Source organism: Ornithodoros turicata, chromosome 1 (assembly GCF_037126465.1).
Source record: "Ornithodoros turicata isolate Travis chromosome 1, ASM3712646v1, whole genome shotgun sequence".
NCBI lineage: Eukaryota > Metazoa > Arthropoda > Arachnida > Ixodida > Argasidae > Ornithodoros > Ornithodoros turicata.
Genome location: NC_088201.1, coordinates 113,920,826 through 113,934,735, shown reverse-complemented (window position 1 = coordinate 113,934,735; position 13,910 = coordinate 113,920,826). Strand labels below are relative to the sequence as shown.

General features: G+C 41.5%; 1 long non-coding RNA gene across 1 annotated transcript in view; it reads right to left on the bottom strand.

Moving 5' to 3' along the window:
• Window positions 1-741: 741 nt before the first annotated feature.
• LOC135368119 (uncharacterized) overlaps window positions 742-13,910 on the bottom strand; it is a 130,696-nt gene continuing 117,527 nt past the window's right edge. Inside the window, exon 3 of the long non-coding RNA XR_010414681.1 lies at window positions 742-785. This is a non-coding gene — a long non-coding RNA (uncharacterized LOC135368119). The remainder of the gene's footprint in view (window positions 786-13,910) is intronic.

Sequence of the window (13,910 nt, the reverse complement as noted above, 5' to 3'; positions counted from 1 at the left end):
ACGATAAAGACACTCTTGCCTTCCCTTCCCTTGCTTCACGTCGTAAAATTTTTCGTTTATCATTACTTCACAAACTTTACTATGACCTGCCTTGTTTGCGTGGTGAACTTCTACCTCCGCCCACTTACATTTCATCTCGGATTGATCATCAACATAAGTTAGGCCTAACGTCATACCACACCAACACGTGCCGGCAGTCTTTCGTCCCCCGCACATCTGCTGAGTGGAACCACCCTCCTAGTGATATCATACACATTCGCGATCACTCCCGATTTCGCTCTGCATTATGTTCCTTTCTTGACTCACAATAACACCACTTTGTGTCATATCAACCTGTGCACCTTAATATAAACTCGCCCAACTCACTGGCTCTTGTATTATACACTTCTTCATCAATTTGTTGCATTCTAATTTAGCATCTTGATTTACTTACCTTTGTTCACTGTTATTTATTACGGTTTTGTATTTTCTTTTCCCACTCCCCTCTGTAATGCCCAACGGGCCTTGAGGGTATAATAGATAAATAAATAACCAATAACATAGGTCAGTCCATCTAGTGGGACGCCAGCTCAAACACTGCCCTAAACAGACGTCAAAAACAGGCACTCTGCGTCCAGTAGGAACACATGCATGACAGTGTTTTACCGCAGCTTCTTTCGGAGTATAGATGGTGTGATGCGGGAGCAGCTTAATCACTGGCAGGTCCAAGCAATATCTTCGTCTTCTGGTTTATTCCCTGTTCTTCATTGTTGTAGAGACACCCAGTCCTTTACACATGCGTGAGGCTGTCAATGGACGAAATCAGACGCCGTTCAAGCCTTCTGACAACCGTAACTGAAGCTATTAGGTAATAACAAACTACAAAAGAAACACTAGCTCACTCAATAACCAGATTAACGGTTATACCAAAGACAAGGAACCTTGGAGAACAGCGCAGTCAGATGTAAAAAGGTAACCCATTTCCTTTGCAGCCAAGCTTATCTATACTTATCAGACTGTTCATTGAATAGGCCACCGCTGCTTTCATCACTCCCAGCTCAAGATATCACAAGCTCCTATAAAATAGTACATGAACCGAAGAGATTTGAACAAATATATCTGCACTTTGCAACTTGTACCATCTGAAATAACTGCGCTACGTGCTGTTTGAACGTGCGACTTCAGCAATGGAGTAAAGCTCCGTTGCAAACTGATGTCGACACTGGGAAGGCATTTCTGAAGCCATATCGTAATAAACACAAACAGCATTAAACGTTACCTCAGTAGAATCTCATTATTTAACAACCATTCGGATACACCAAACTACATATCACACACGCACATCACACACAGTCCCACAGTTCGCATAAATTCGTCAGTGATTCGCAACCAGATTCTGCAGGCAATGAAAACGCAAACGAATAAAGCTGTTTACTTCGGATACTAAGCTGTGTGCTGCGCACCTCTACCACATGTAATCGTTGAGAAAACAAGCATGCACAAACCTTAAACGTAAGGTATGCTGATTTTGAAGTGCCGCAGAACTGAGCGATACTCGCGCTGTGTGTTCGTTAGCGAATACTGAATATATGTGCGAAATATCTTGGTCCAACTGTTCGTAGTTGTTTAGGAAACATTTTTAGTTCTCAAGCCCGCCCGTCAGACCGCCGGCAAACCCTGCGCACTGACGCACCAACGTCACTGCTCTCGGTTTATCTGTCTTTGGCTTGGCATGAACTCTTGACTTGGCCGCTTGGCTTCTTTCGTTTCGTCCTCTGTGCATCGTACATAAGCGAACAGCTGTTATGTTATTGCTAAGCCGGAAACAAAGCATATGAATATTTTTTGGCACGGCGTCGCTTGGAAAGTGCACTTCCTTGTTCTGACCTTGCCTCTTATGGGCTGGAGCGATATGATACGTGATATGCCACGGTGAAGTTGTCGAAGATGCGACGGTGCTACGCTGTTAGAACAATTCATCGGAGCATTCAAGTGTTACCTATTATAAGCTGCCAAAAGACCAAGCAGTGCGAAGCTCTTGGCTGACAGTGGTGCCTGCTAATTTTCACTGCAAGGATTTCGTCCACGAATGTTATCATAGGTTACGCGCGACTCCAGAGGCAATTTGGAATCTCGGCACGAAATCGTCTGATGAAAATCTGAGGTGCCCGACGCACAACATTTTGAACGTGCCACGGAGGATCAAGGCAAAAAACGAGAGCGAAATGGTATGTCGAAGTTCAGATATAAAAAATAGCAAGCTTAATGAATCGATTGTGCAGCTGTCCTACTGCGCTTACTCTGATATAACTACGATTAAAAACACAATAGCGTTGATAATCTAACTTCTGAATTATCACAGGTGCACGCTGAAGGCGGAAATGAAGCAGGATCTGGCTTGCATCTGGTGCATGAAGAAATTGCTGACACGTTAGTTGCAGTCTACCTCGACCAACAGGTATGACAATGTGATGTTATAATTTGAGTATTCACCTATGTTCAACTTTTCATGTGCGCTCGCATGCAGACATCTTGACACCGCTTTTAAATCTGCCCTCAAAGTTACAACCTGTGCTTATCAGGGTGGAAAACAATGGTCGCCATTTCGATTAGCTGCTATCTCCCACTTCAAGCACTTTTGCTGTCTGGACACTGGTTCCTGTGGGTGAGGTGTTACAAGCTTCACTGTCTGATATAGAAGGTACGTCACATTAGTTCAGTTAATTTGTCTTTTGCACAATTTTGTTACTGTTAGCTGTATTACTATTGGACATACAATCGGACATAGTTTCTGACACGCAGAAGCCGACGTCGCATCTCATAACATTTTAGAATTTTCAGTGTCATCAACGTCCATTAAGGAAGGTGCCTTTACTATCTGTGAACCTTTAATTGAAGAATAGCCCAGAATTCATGTTAACATTGTCTACTCTTATTAATTCACTGTCTGTCTTCTGAGAGCTAAAAAAATGGAAAATGTCACAACTTCACACATGATGTGGTACTGGATTGACATGTAAGCTAAAATACCTGGATTCTATAATAATTGTGTTGAACTTGGTGCATTACCGTGGGCAATGCCACACTCATTACATTTTTAGTGGGTCCGGTGCACAAATACTGTGTGCATACTGCGTACATGCATACTGCTCGATAGGCAAAAATACCTTAGCAGTGTTGTGTAGTCTTTTTACCCAAAGCCCATACTCTTACTGCAAAGTCACAGTACGTGGAACAGCAATGTGCAGGTATGCTGCGATAGAGATTCACAACAGAAAGAAGTCTGTTGAGAGCATCTAAATTTTAATGAGACTAGACTTTCGTGCACAAGGCTGCTCTTGTTAATGTCTAACATGAAGTTACAAAATCCCAGAATATACAAAAACATGTTGTAATGTAGAGAGTGAGGGTTGGTACAGACATAAAGATAATTATACAATCATATATAACAAAATAAAAAGGGGGTACAGCTCCCCCTCAACTCAACAACTCAACTCGACAACTCAATAGCTCTACTTGTTTTCTACCTTACAACATGTCTTATATATTCTGGAATTTTGTAACTAGACGTTAGACCTCAGGAAGTACAGCCTTCTGTGCGAAAGTCTTCTTTCTGTTGTGCACAATCATTCTAAAGTAAATATGACTATCCATTTCTTTTCATTAAATGCTTTTTTTTTCCTGCAGTGATGAGCAACCATATGGACACATGCCAGAAAGGGAGTCTCTTAGGGATGACAAACCCTAATCACCTCAAGAGGATACAGTGGTTGAAGAATGGTGCATGTTCTCAAGCACATGGAAACTTCAACAAATAATTCCTGAAAAAGCCAGTCAGTGCTAGCCCCGGGAATTGACCTGGACCGTCCTGATGTTATATTTCAGGCACTCATTGACTTTTGGTGAATTACTTGTTGACTTTGTTCCAAGGTGGAGCTTGCCACAGCTCATTTGCCTATCTGTCAATGTTGCGGTGTGTGTTCTGTTTTTCTCTTTCTGTGTTCCAGACTCAGAACAGTTACTTTGGATCAGGTCAGGTACGCTTCATTTAGACATGGCAAACAGAAAGTGGTGTTTCTCAACACAACTTAGCAGTGGCCTTCATGCATTACTGCTACAGCCCTTAAGCGTGAATGGAAAGCTGCACATTATGCATGATGTAAAACCCCAAGACTACACTCTAAACCTGGTACCTTCTAGTAAAGGGTAAAAATTTCAAAATTTTTACCCTCTATTTCGGAAGTTACCTTGTAACCTATGGGCAATACCCTCTACAAACGTTACACAGATCACCTATAAATAGAGGTTACTGTCTCCCAACCGCCACACCGACGTAAAAGTTACAGTTTCGCCAGGCATGGGTGTCTCTAAAACGCTCGCCTCTTCACAGACGCTACAAACAAATGGTGTTCAAAATGAACTCTCATCAGTGCAGAACGCATACTGTCATTCGGAACATATGACTATAATATACGTAATTCATCTAAGAACATCCATTGGCGAAAAGTGAGTGATCACTGCATGTACAGGTTCACATGCACAACAAATGAAATAAATAAATAATTGGAACTGGAGCGTATGTATTATTTAATTGGCCAAACCTGGAACTACAGCTGAGGCAAGAGCACGAGGGCGTCGCAATATCAACACTCCAGCTGTGGTGAACGACATTCAGTTTCAATGAGGTATACTCTTTACAGTCCTCACGTTGTTGCAACTTCCTCTCCAGTACGCCGGAAACATTTCTATTCCTTTCTGATATGTCAGAATGACACATCAGTGACGCGGCTATGGTTAACCTGAAGCACACGAAGAAGTAAAACACAAGGATGACAAAGGACTAAGCAAATAACGGACGTAAGACACACACGTACACAGTGTGTTGAACCGTTGAACCGTGTTAAAGAGACAGACTGTGCTGTGATTAGGGTTCCTAGACTGTCCAGCAAAAACGTAACCACGTAAACTTTGTAGTGAACATACCGTAGAAATACCCTGATAAAGTTCCGTCACTTGACACTTGTGCATCTTCACAGTTCTGAACACGATCTGCAGTTCGTACAGACGCGCAGACACAATAACGTAACGCACACTGATCCGACACTCTGGTACTGAATGATTGAATGTGCGGATTGAACGAGAACACATTGACTATTGTGCAGTACCTTTTATACAGGTTACTTTGCAAACAAACAAGAAAAACAAACGAAGGAAATTCAAACGCAGAATTCGTTTAGAAGTTACAACGTTCTATAAAGGGTATATTTACAAGTTACGACGATTGGATTTCCGTTGAACACTGAAGTAACCACTATTGCTCCTCCAGTGTCACGTTACATGTTGTGTTCAACCTCTAAATAGAGGTATCGGACGTGTAACCTCTACGATATTTGGAAATCTACGTCTATATAAAGGTTACACATTGCTAAAAGTTACAATAAAGGGTACCGAGTTAAGAGTGTAGGGAACACGAAGGGACAGACACAAACACGTCCCATTGTGTTCCCTAGTCTCGGGGTTTTACATCATGCATCATCTTCACCAGCTTGCTTGCTTCCTAGCCATTTTTTTCTGCATATTATGTTCACTCTACTTTTATCGTGTGCTATGTAATCTTGTTCAAGTTCTGTCAAACGAGCGTGTAATGCTATAAAAAAAAAATTCAGTACACTCTTTATGTGGGTTGAATGGTAGCGCATGAATGCAGGAAGGAAACTGTCATGTTATGACAAGTGTTTATGTATTGTACATTTAACTACTAATTTTATTAGTTAGCTTTCACCGGCGTATCATGTCAAGCGAAGTTATATTAATTTGGAACATGTTCTTCTTAGTAGCCAGAGCAGCTGATACACAGTGAGAACATAGCCCGTGTGTGTGTGTGTGTGTGTGTGTGTGTGTTTCCACCGCAGCCCTCGGGTTGTCAGGGATAGGTTTCAGAACCGGTAGTTCCGGCCAAGTGTGAATTGCTTTTCAGGGGATCATCACGCTGGCAGATGAAACATGTGGTTTAAATTATTTGCAGGACAGGAATTGCGTAGCTTCACACAAACACTACTACTACGAGGTAAGAGCGGTTTCAACTCTAGCTTTTTGGCGTTCCTGACATTATCGCACAAGATGTAGTATCCACTATGATCCTTTATATGGGGGTTATGGAGAGTGCAATCAACAGATGCTATTTACAAATCTATGTTTCCTACTGCGTTGAAATGGGGTAGTTTGTATCTGAGAGCCATAGTGAAACACAGGCAGCCAAGGACAGACTTTTGGTGCCCTCAAGAAACATGGCAACACATTGCAGGGACTCTGGATGCTGCCTAAATTTCCAGAACACAGAGCTCAAGGCAGCGGTTAAACAACAAGTGGTTAGAGAAATCCAAGACAGTTGCATGTGTAAGCAGTCCGCTGTTGGATTTGCTTCTGTCCGAGATACGTTATCTCAAAGGAGACGCACGGGCGCACTCACAATTATACTAGGGCTGCCTGTGAAATAGAATGATAATAATTGGGTGTTTACGTCGCGAGGCAACTGAGATCATGAGCGACGCCACAGCGGTCGGTCTGTGGATTGCTTTTGCCCACCTGAGGGTTCTTTAACGTGCGATGAAAGCTCATCACACGGCACCCCGTATTTAGCGTCCCTCGCGGAAGACGGCGTGTCTAAGCAACTTGTACCCTGCCACCAAGTTGCTGGCGTCCTCGGCCGGGTTTGAACCCGCGATCTCGGGATCAGAAGGCGAACACGCTACCGACTGAGCCACCGAGGCCAGTTGAAATAGAATGAGGAGAGGGGGAGATATATAACCCTTTTTTCTTGTCTGTTATTCTATTGGTTAAATTGTCATTTGCGTAGCAGCATATATGTGTATATTCCAGAGTCTGCTAGTAGATATATCAGTTGAGAGCTAGCAGTCGCATTGTAGATGTCTCATCCTGTCCTTGGCTGCTTGTGTTTGACTATGGCCATGCTTACTATCGCAAAAACAGAAAACAAAAAAAGACCATAGAAAAACACGAAAAGAGCGACCTAAAAAGCTGCCTGTTCTAGTGCTCACATGGAGGCAATGCAATGAGGTAACATGTTCCATTCATGAACTGTGCATAGTAGTACATATCACAATGGCATCCGATTATTCAGATTTTTCTTAAAGTACTTTGTTTTTTGGAGCTTTGTTTGCGCAGTCTATTATTGGAGCTTTATGTGATTCCCCTCTTGAGATACTTTAAGATTGCTGATGCTGTGCAGATTGTTAATTTTGAAACTGTACGGTGCTGAGGTACAAAAAGAGAATTGTCATATCTGCATTTGAGTACATAGGAATAATTTGTAGGTACTTTCCTTGTTGACGTTAATATTTGGACCAGGTCACAACATTGTTGATTGATGGAAAATGTAAATAAACATATTTATTTGCTTGCCAAACAATGCACAAATGTCTTCTTTTTTAGTGAGATATTCCCTGCTCACCAGACATAAATGTGGAAAAGTTAAAGGGGCACAATGATGGTAGAGTCTAGCATTGCTTTTTGCCACTTCACATATATTCACTGTTATTCGCCTGCACATGTAGGAATAGGAAGGTAGAGCATGCGCATAAAAAAAATTCGTATGCAGCCACACAGATGGTTCAGAAGATTAATTAGATGATGTCCAAGCATATATAATTGTGCTTCGTGTGCAATGGGTATGCTATCGCATTGCTTCCATGAAGCCTTTCTATTTATTTTTTATAATTTTTTATGAATTTTATTTCATATGAATTTATATTACTTATTGTATACTGATTTTTATAAATTTTATAAATTAAAAACTCAAGTTCAACGGCCCCTGTAAGAGTGTCCTTTGCAAATGGTTTGGTAACATGTCTCTAACTGTAAAGGTAAGAGGCAATCGAGAATGTTGCAGACAGGGTTGCAACTTACATATTGTTTATCATGTCCTACATGATAAATATTAAATACAAAGTGATTTGTACGATAATTCCTGAGCTCGGAATTATTTCCGAGGCTTGCCAGTGATGTCACCCAGGACGACAAGTCACATAATTGCCTCTAACACTTTTACACCCCATGGACTGAGTTGTGAATTGAAACAACACTCTACAGAACGATAAGGTGCACCTGATTTCTAGGATCTATGCTATGCCCAAATTCTTCAGACCCCACATTTCTGAAAACACCATTTCTAAGTGGCAATATGTGCTCTTGTACTTCTTTTGCGTCTGCATAGTGTGCAACCATATGGCTTCTGGAGCTTTCGTGTGCATATTTTTGTGCTACGGTGCTCATTACAAACAATATCGAGACGTTAGACATAAAATGGAGCAGTTTGTGGCGTGCCACACAACGCAGCGTGACATGGGAGTGTGTGATTCAAAGAAAGCTTCTGGAAAATGGAGAATCCCACAAAAAGTTGAAAATGTGATTTCTATTTCGTTTTACGTCTCTCGTCGTTATATACCATCATTGACGGTGTTGCACATTGATAAATCGTACGTAAAACTTGTCCCATAGCAGTATGCGGTTTCTCAAATACATAGCATAATTTTTTTCTGCAAGAATAAAACGCTGTCGGCATTTTCTTGCTAAAACGGCTGTCGAAACGTCAGTCTCTACAATGGGCAAGTGCTGTAAAGGGGCTAACGCAGACGCGACTTGATACAAATTGTACGTGCTCACAAAACACAAACGACGAATTCCAGTCACAACATCGCACAGAGGTTGGGTCGCGAATGAGTTCGCAGCTGCTGCACTGTTTACTTATTGTTCGCGGAACGGTGGAACCCGGCTGTCCGCCATCTTCAAGCACATATACGTGAAGCCGCGAGAAGCTGTAGCTGGGATCCACTGACAAGTACGAAGGCGCGTACACGTCACAATGCCCGTTCGTGTGCATCTACGTCAAAAAAATGGCCGCGCCCATGTGTGTTTCGGAATGAATTATCTATTTATTTTTTACATGGTACTGTACCGAACTGAGAGAATGAAGGTGCATTTTGCGGAGAGCTGGATGTGGGCTTTCAGAATATCACAACCGTTTCGACTATTTGGGATACCGGCATAGCTAACCTTTAAGTGAGGCAAAAGGAAGCCTTGAAACTTGAAAGCCGGTGAACAAAGGAAGGCTGCCTCTCGCACACTACGGCATTCGCTGTTACGCTCAACACTTGTTCACCGCATTGGCCAGTACTGCATCGATGCTCCAGAGATTGCAGTACAAAATACGCATGATGCTGAAGTTCCAAAGACCTCTCCGTGTGACAAAATGCTATGTCTATCCTACTAAACTGCCACGGCGACGCGCTCCGACGCGCCTCACCACTCGCCAGCCTCGACTGTTTCAAACGGCGGTTGGAGGATGTCGGTATCGATTAGGCAGCCGTGGTTGCGCTCGGCTCGCGCTTGTTGGGAAATTGATTTCTTGTTATATCCCTCTATCTCCGTGACCGATCATTATAATGGCGTGGAAAAGGTAAAACATGTTTTTGTCATTGTTTACTGAATACGTGCGATTGATGATGAGTCGTTTACAAATATGGTTAAAAAGGGTATGGCTATGAGGGTATAAAATAAATAAATATTATTATTAATGGCAGCATCAGTGATACAAATACCACGTCATACAGACCTTACTCTACACGCGAACGGCAGAATAGAATGTAGGAATAAAATACAGTGCGAAACAACTGGATGCGCACTGAAGAAGCAACGACTTTTCCATTCCTGATAAAGGTTGACAATATGTTGAAGGTACCATGTAGAATCAACTCAAATATTTGCTCCGTATATCTACAGTTGAGTGGGTCATGGAAAATCAACGTTTTTCTTTACGTTCACAATCCACCATTGACCAGGTACTGTTGAAACAGCGTTGATTCAGCGTTATGATTCTACATTCAACATTGATCAATATTAGTCAACATTAGACAACGTAGATTCTACATTCCACCAACAGTCGGTGTTGACTGGGAAGTAACGTTTTTAGGGAGGCAACCTATGACAAATTCAAAGCATCAGCTGGCAGGGAGTTAAAAACTGAGGGAACAAAGTGAGAGCGTTGTCCTTTTCCATAAGAAGTGAAGATTCTAAGGACAATGTATATTTCAGGAAGTCTTGTTTGTATTGGAAGAATCCGTACAGTCCAGTTTCGGTCCAGTAGTGTTTCTGAATCACTATCTCGGCAAATAAGTTTTCAAATGGAGCAAGGTTATTTTGTTTAAATAAACAGTCTGAACGCGTCTGTCGGCCAAAAGACACACTTTTTAGGCAAACCTTAAGACATGGTTAATCCTGTTCTTCCAAGTAAATCAACAGTTGAAAAAGATTGTTAACCCATATCTCAGTATGGAGTAACCCAAAGATAGCAATATTTGCCTGCGAATGGAGCAAGGAATACACGACCTAATATTGTAGAGCAGACAAGCAAATATAAATACGTTTGTGAGGATTCTTGAAACATATTAGCTTTGATTTCGCTGCATTGACTGCAATACAATTTACAAAGAACCAGTCTATAACCTTTTTGGCATCTTTTTGTAAAGATCGGACTGCATCTTGGAGTCGCAAATCAGTAAAGAGCAAGACGGTGTCATCAGCGTACTGAGATATTGAAGTCCTGTTCACCACGTCTGACAGGTCATTAATGTGGAAGAGATGTGGGAGCGTACAGGGGTCAAACACGACACCTGAGGAACGCCCGTATGGAGGGCTACTGACTTGCTGTGTTGGCAACGAACAATGACTCTGTGTGAACGTCCTTGTAAATAACTACATAACCAATTAAAGAAAGGACCATCTTTAGCATCTTTTGCGAAAATTATACTCGTTGGAGTTAACCCCAACGAGTATAACATTCGCTAAAGATGCTCATGATTTATAGACTTTATATAGCTTTAATAATTTAATAATAATAAAATAATTTAATAATTAAATAATTTAATAGCTTTTCATAAATCCACAGAAAGCATCCATAATTTCTATCTAAATTTTGGTGGCCCAGCGAACCACGAATGTCTATTGAACGTACCAATAATATCCAAATATCTAAGACCGAGAGGGACGTCTAATCATGATCTATTATACGTACTGTCAGCACGTTGAAATCGGTGGAGGTCTATGGAACGTGCATTGTACCTATATTCTAGACGTCCACTGTGCATGCATCAGGCATGTGCAATGGTTGTATAATGGATGGTGCAAACTGATGATACATTTATTTATATATTTGTTTATTGATACATCAGGGCCAAGCACTGCAGAGGGGAGTGGTTATATAAAATTAGCAATACACAGTTCAAAATTGGTTGGATTAATACACATCGCTGAAGACGGAAGGTGGTTCCAGTCCAAACTTGTTCGGGGTACAAAAGAGTTAGATAATAAATCGGTCTTGCGGAGCGGTATTCCCACCTTATGTTGATGATCAATACGCGATGACATAAACCAGGGTGCAGTGAGCAAATGTTCTTTTAGTATTGTGTTGTGAAAATAATGGCCTGAAAAAGAGTGTGGCGCCTCCGTTTCCGACGTAATGATAGAGGTTCAAGTGAAAATGAAGCCTTCATAGATGTAACACTCGCTGTTCTGTTGTAGTTAGATATGGTAAAACGATCCGCGCGGTTTTGAATGCTCTCAAGTTGAAGGATTAATGTGGAGTGAGTTGGGTACCAGACAGATGATGCATATTCAAGCTTGGGACGAACTACAGTCTTATGTAGTGTTAACTTTAGATCTACAAGAGCCATGGAAAAATTTCTTCTTATATATCTGAGGGTGCGGTTGGCGTTGTTAGTGACATATTCAATGTGGGATTTCCAAGAAAGGTCAGTCGTTAGTAGCACTCCTAAATATTTGTATGAGGTTATGGACTGGAGCTGGATATGGTTAATGCTGTAGCAATGGCTGACATCTCGCTGCCGTCCAGACGCGTGCATATGTTTGCATTTATGGAGGTTAAGCTCCATGCCCCATTGAGTACCCCAGGCAAATATTTGTGCTAGATCAGACTGTAGGTTATTTTTGTCAGAACTGTTAGTGAATTCGCGGTAGATGACGCAATCATCTGCGAATAGACGGACGGATGAGGAGACACAGCTAGGCAGATCGTTGATGTATATTAAAAAGAGAAGTGGTCCAAGAACAGAACCTTGAGTAACCCCAGATGTTACTGGGAGGCTCCGGGAGTCCGAATCGTTAACAGTTACGTGTTGTGTTCGATCAGTAAGGAAGGATATTAGCCACGATAAAACTTCGTGATCGAGATTAAGCCTACGCAGTTTATTAAGAAGAAGGGAGTGAGGTACTTTATCAAAGGCTTTTCAGAAATCTAAGAAGATACAATCTGCCTGGGATCCCCGATTGAGAATATTCAGGAGGTCGTGTGTAAAAGAGATAAGCTGAGTTGAACAGGAGAATAATTACGAAAACCATGTTGATATGGAGAGAAGAAACCATGAGAATCCAAATGTTCCGCAGGATGCTTAAAGGTAATGTGGTCCAGGATTTTGCAATGTATGCTGGTTAGGGATATTGGTCAGTAGTTAGTTGCCAAGTGTTTATCGCATGTTTTGTGGACTGGAAACACCCTACCTGTCTTCCAGTCATTTTGTAGCTCACCAGACGTTAGGGATTGTGCAAGGAGCTTAGATAAGAGAAGGGAGCAATACAGTTTGGAATTCTTGAGAAACTTGGAGTTAATATTATCGGTGCCGCATGAAGAAGATATCTTAAGAGATTCAATAATCTTAAGAATACCAGGAACAGTGATTAATACGGGCTGCATACATGCTAGGGATGTGCTAACCGAATCCGCGAATCCTGGAATCCTTGGATCCTCGAATCTTAGGCAGGGATTCGAGATTCGCGAATCCGAATCCCATTGCCCAAAACTGCGAATCGAATCTTTCGAATCCACCAGCCACGTTTGTTTGTTTCGTTTTAAAATCGGCTCCTCGAAGCCTGCTGGGCCGGCGGCCCCCGAACGTGACAAAACCACAGCATAAAGCTCCGATATTACAAATTTAAAAGTAACACGGTTTTGCTTTGATTGTTTCTTAGTTTCATGGAGGGAGTTCAGACTCCTGAGTTTATGTATTTCCTGTTGTCGATGAACAACCTGCTAAATAAGCCACACTTGGGAAAATGCATATGCACAGACAGCACAAGATGTTGCAAATGTTTCGCATCAATCAATGTTACCTCTACGTTGAAGTGTTGCAGCGATGTTTCATATCCACATTTGTCGTCGTAGCAACATACTTGCTTCATTGTTGCTCTCAAAGATTGCGTAAAGCTAACATTGCGATGTTACTGAAGCAAAGTTGAATATGTTACACTGTTGTTTACATTGTTGTTGCACTGTTGTTACATTGTTGTTGTTGTTACTGCGTTTACATTGTTGATGCACTGTGTTCACTTTCACATATATCAACTCCGGTAGTGCTTCTACGGTGTTGCTTTTGTAACGTTGCTACACTGTAAAATAACTGGCCATTGGCAGTGTTGCATCAACATTGCAATATCAGTTTTTTTGCAGTGTTGTTTCTGTAATGTTGTTGCAAAATAAAGAAGACAGTCTTTACCAATGTGACATTTTTGCAATGTTGTTTCAATAACATCAAAACAAACCACCAAAACAAAAACCACAAAACACCAAAGCGGCCATTAGCAACACAGCAATGCCATTATCAATCAAACATTATCAAACATGTCAATGTCCTTAGCAACATAGCAATGTCACTGCAACAATTTGTGCTGACTGTGTAGGTATGTCTTCTCCCGAGATCTGCATTTCATTAAACAAAGGTATCAAATTCAGCTTCAAATCACTTTTCAGTAGAAGAGTTTTCTCCCTGGCTTTTTCAACTCTTTTTAAAGAAAGGATTCGAAAGATTCGAGATTCTTAAGATTCGTGGATTCGCAGAACCTTT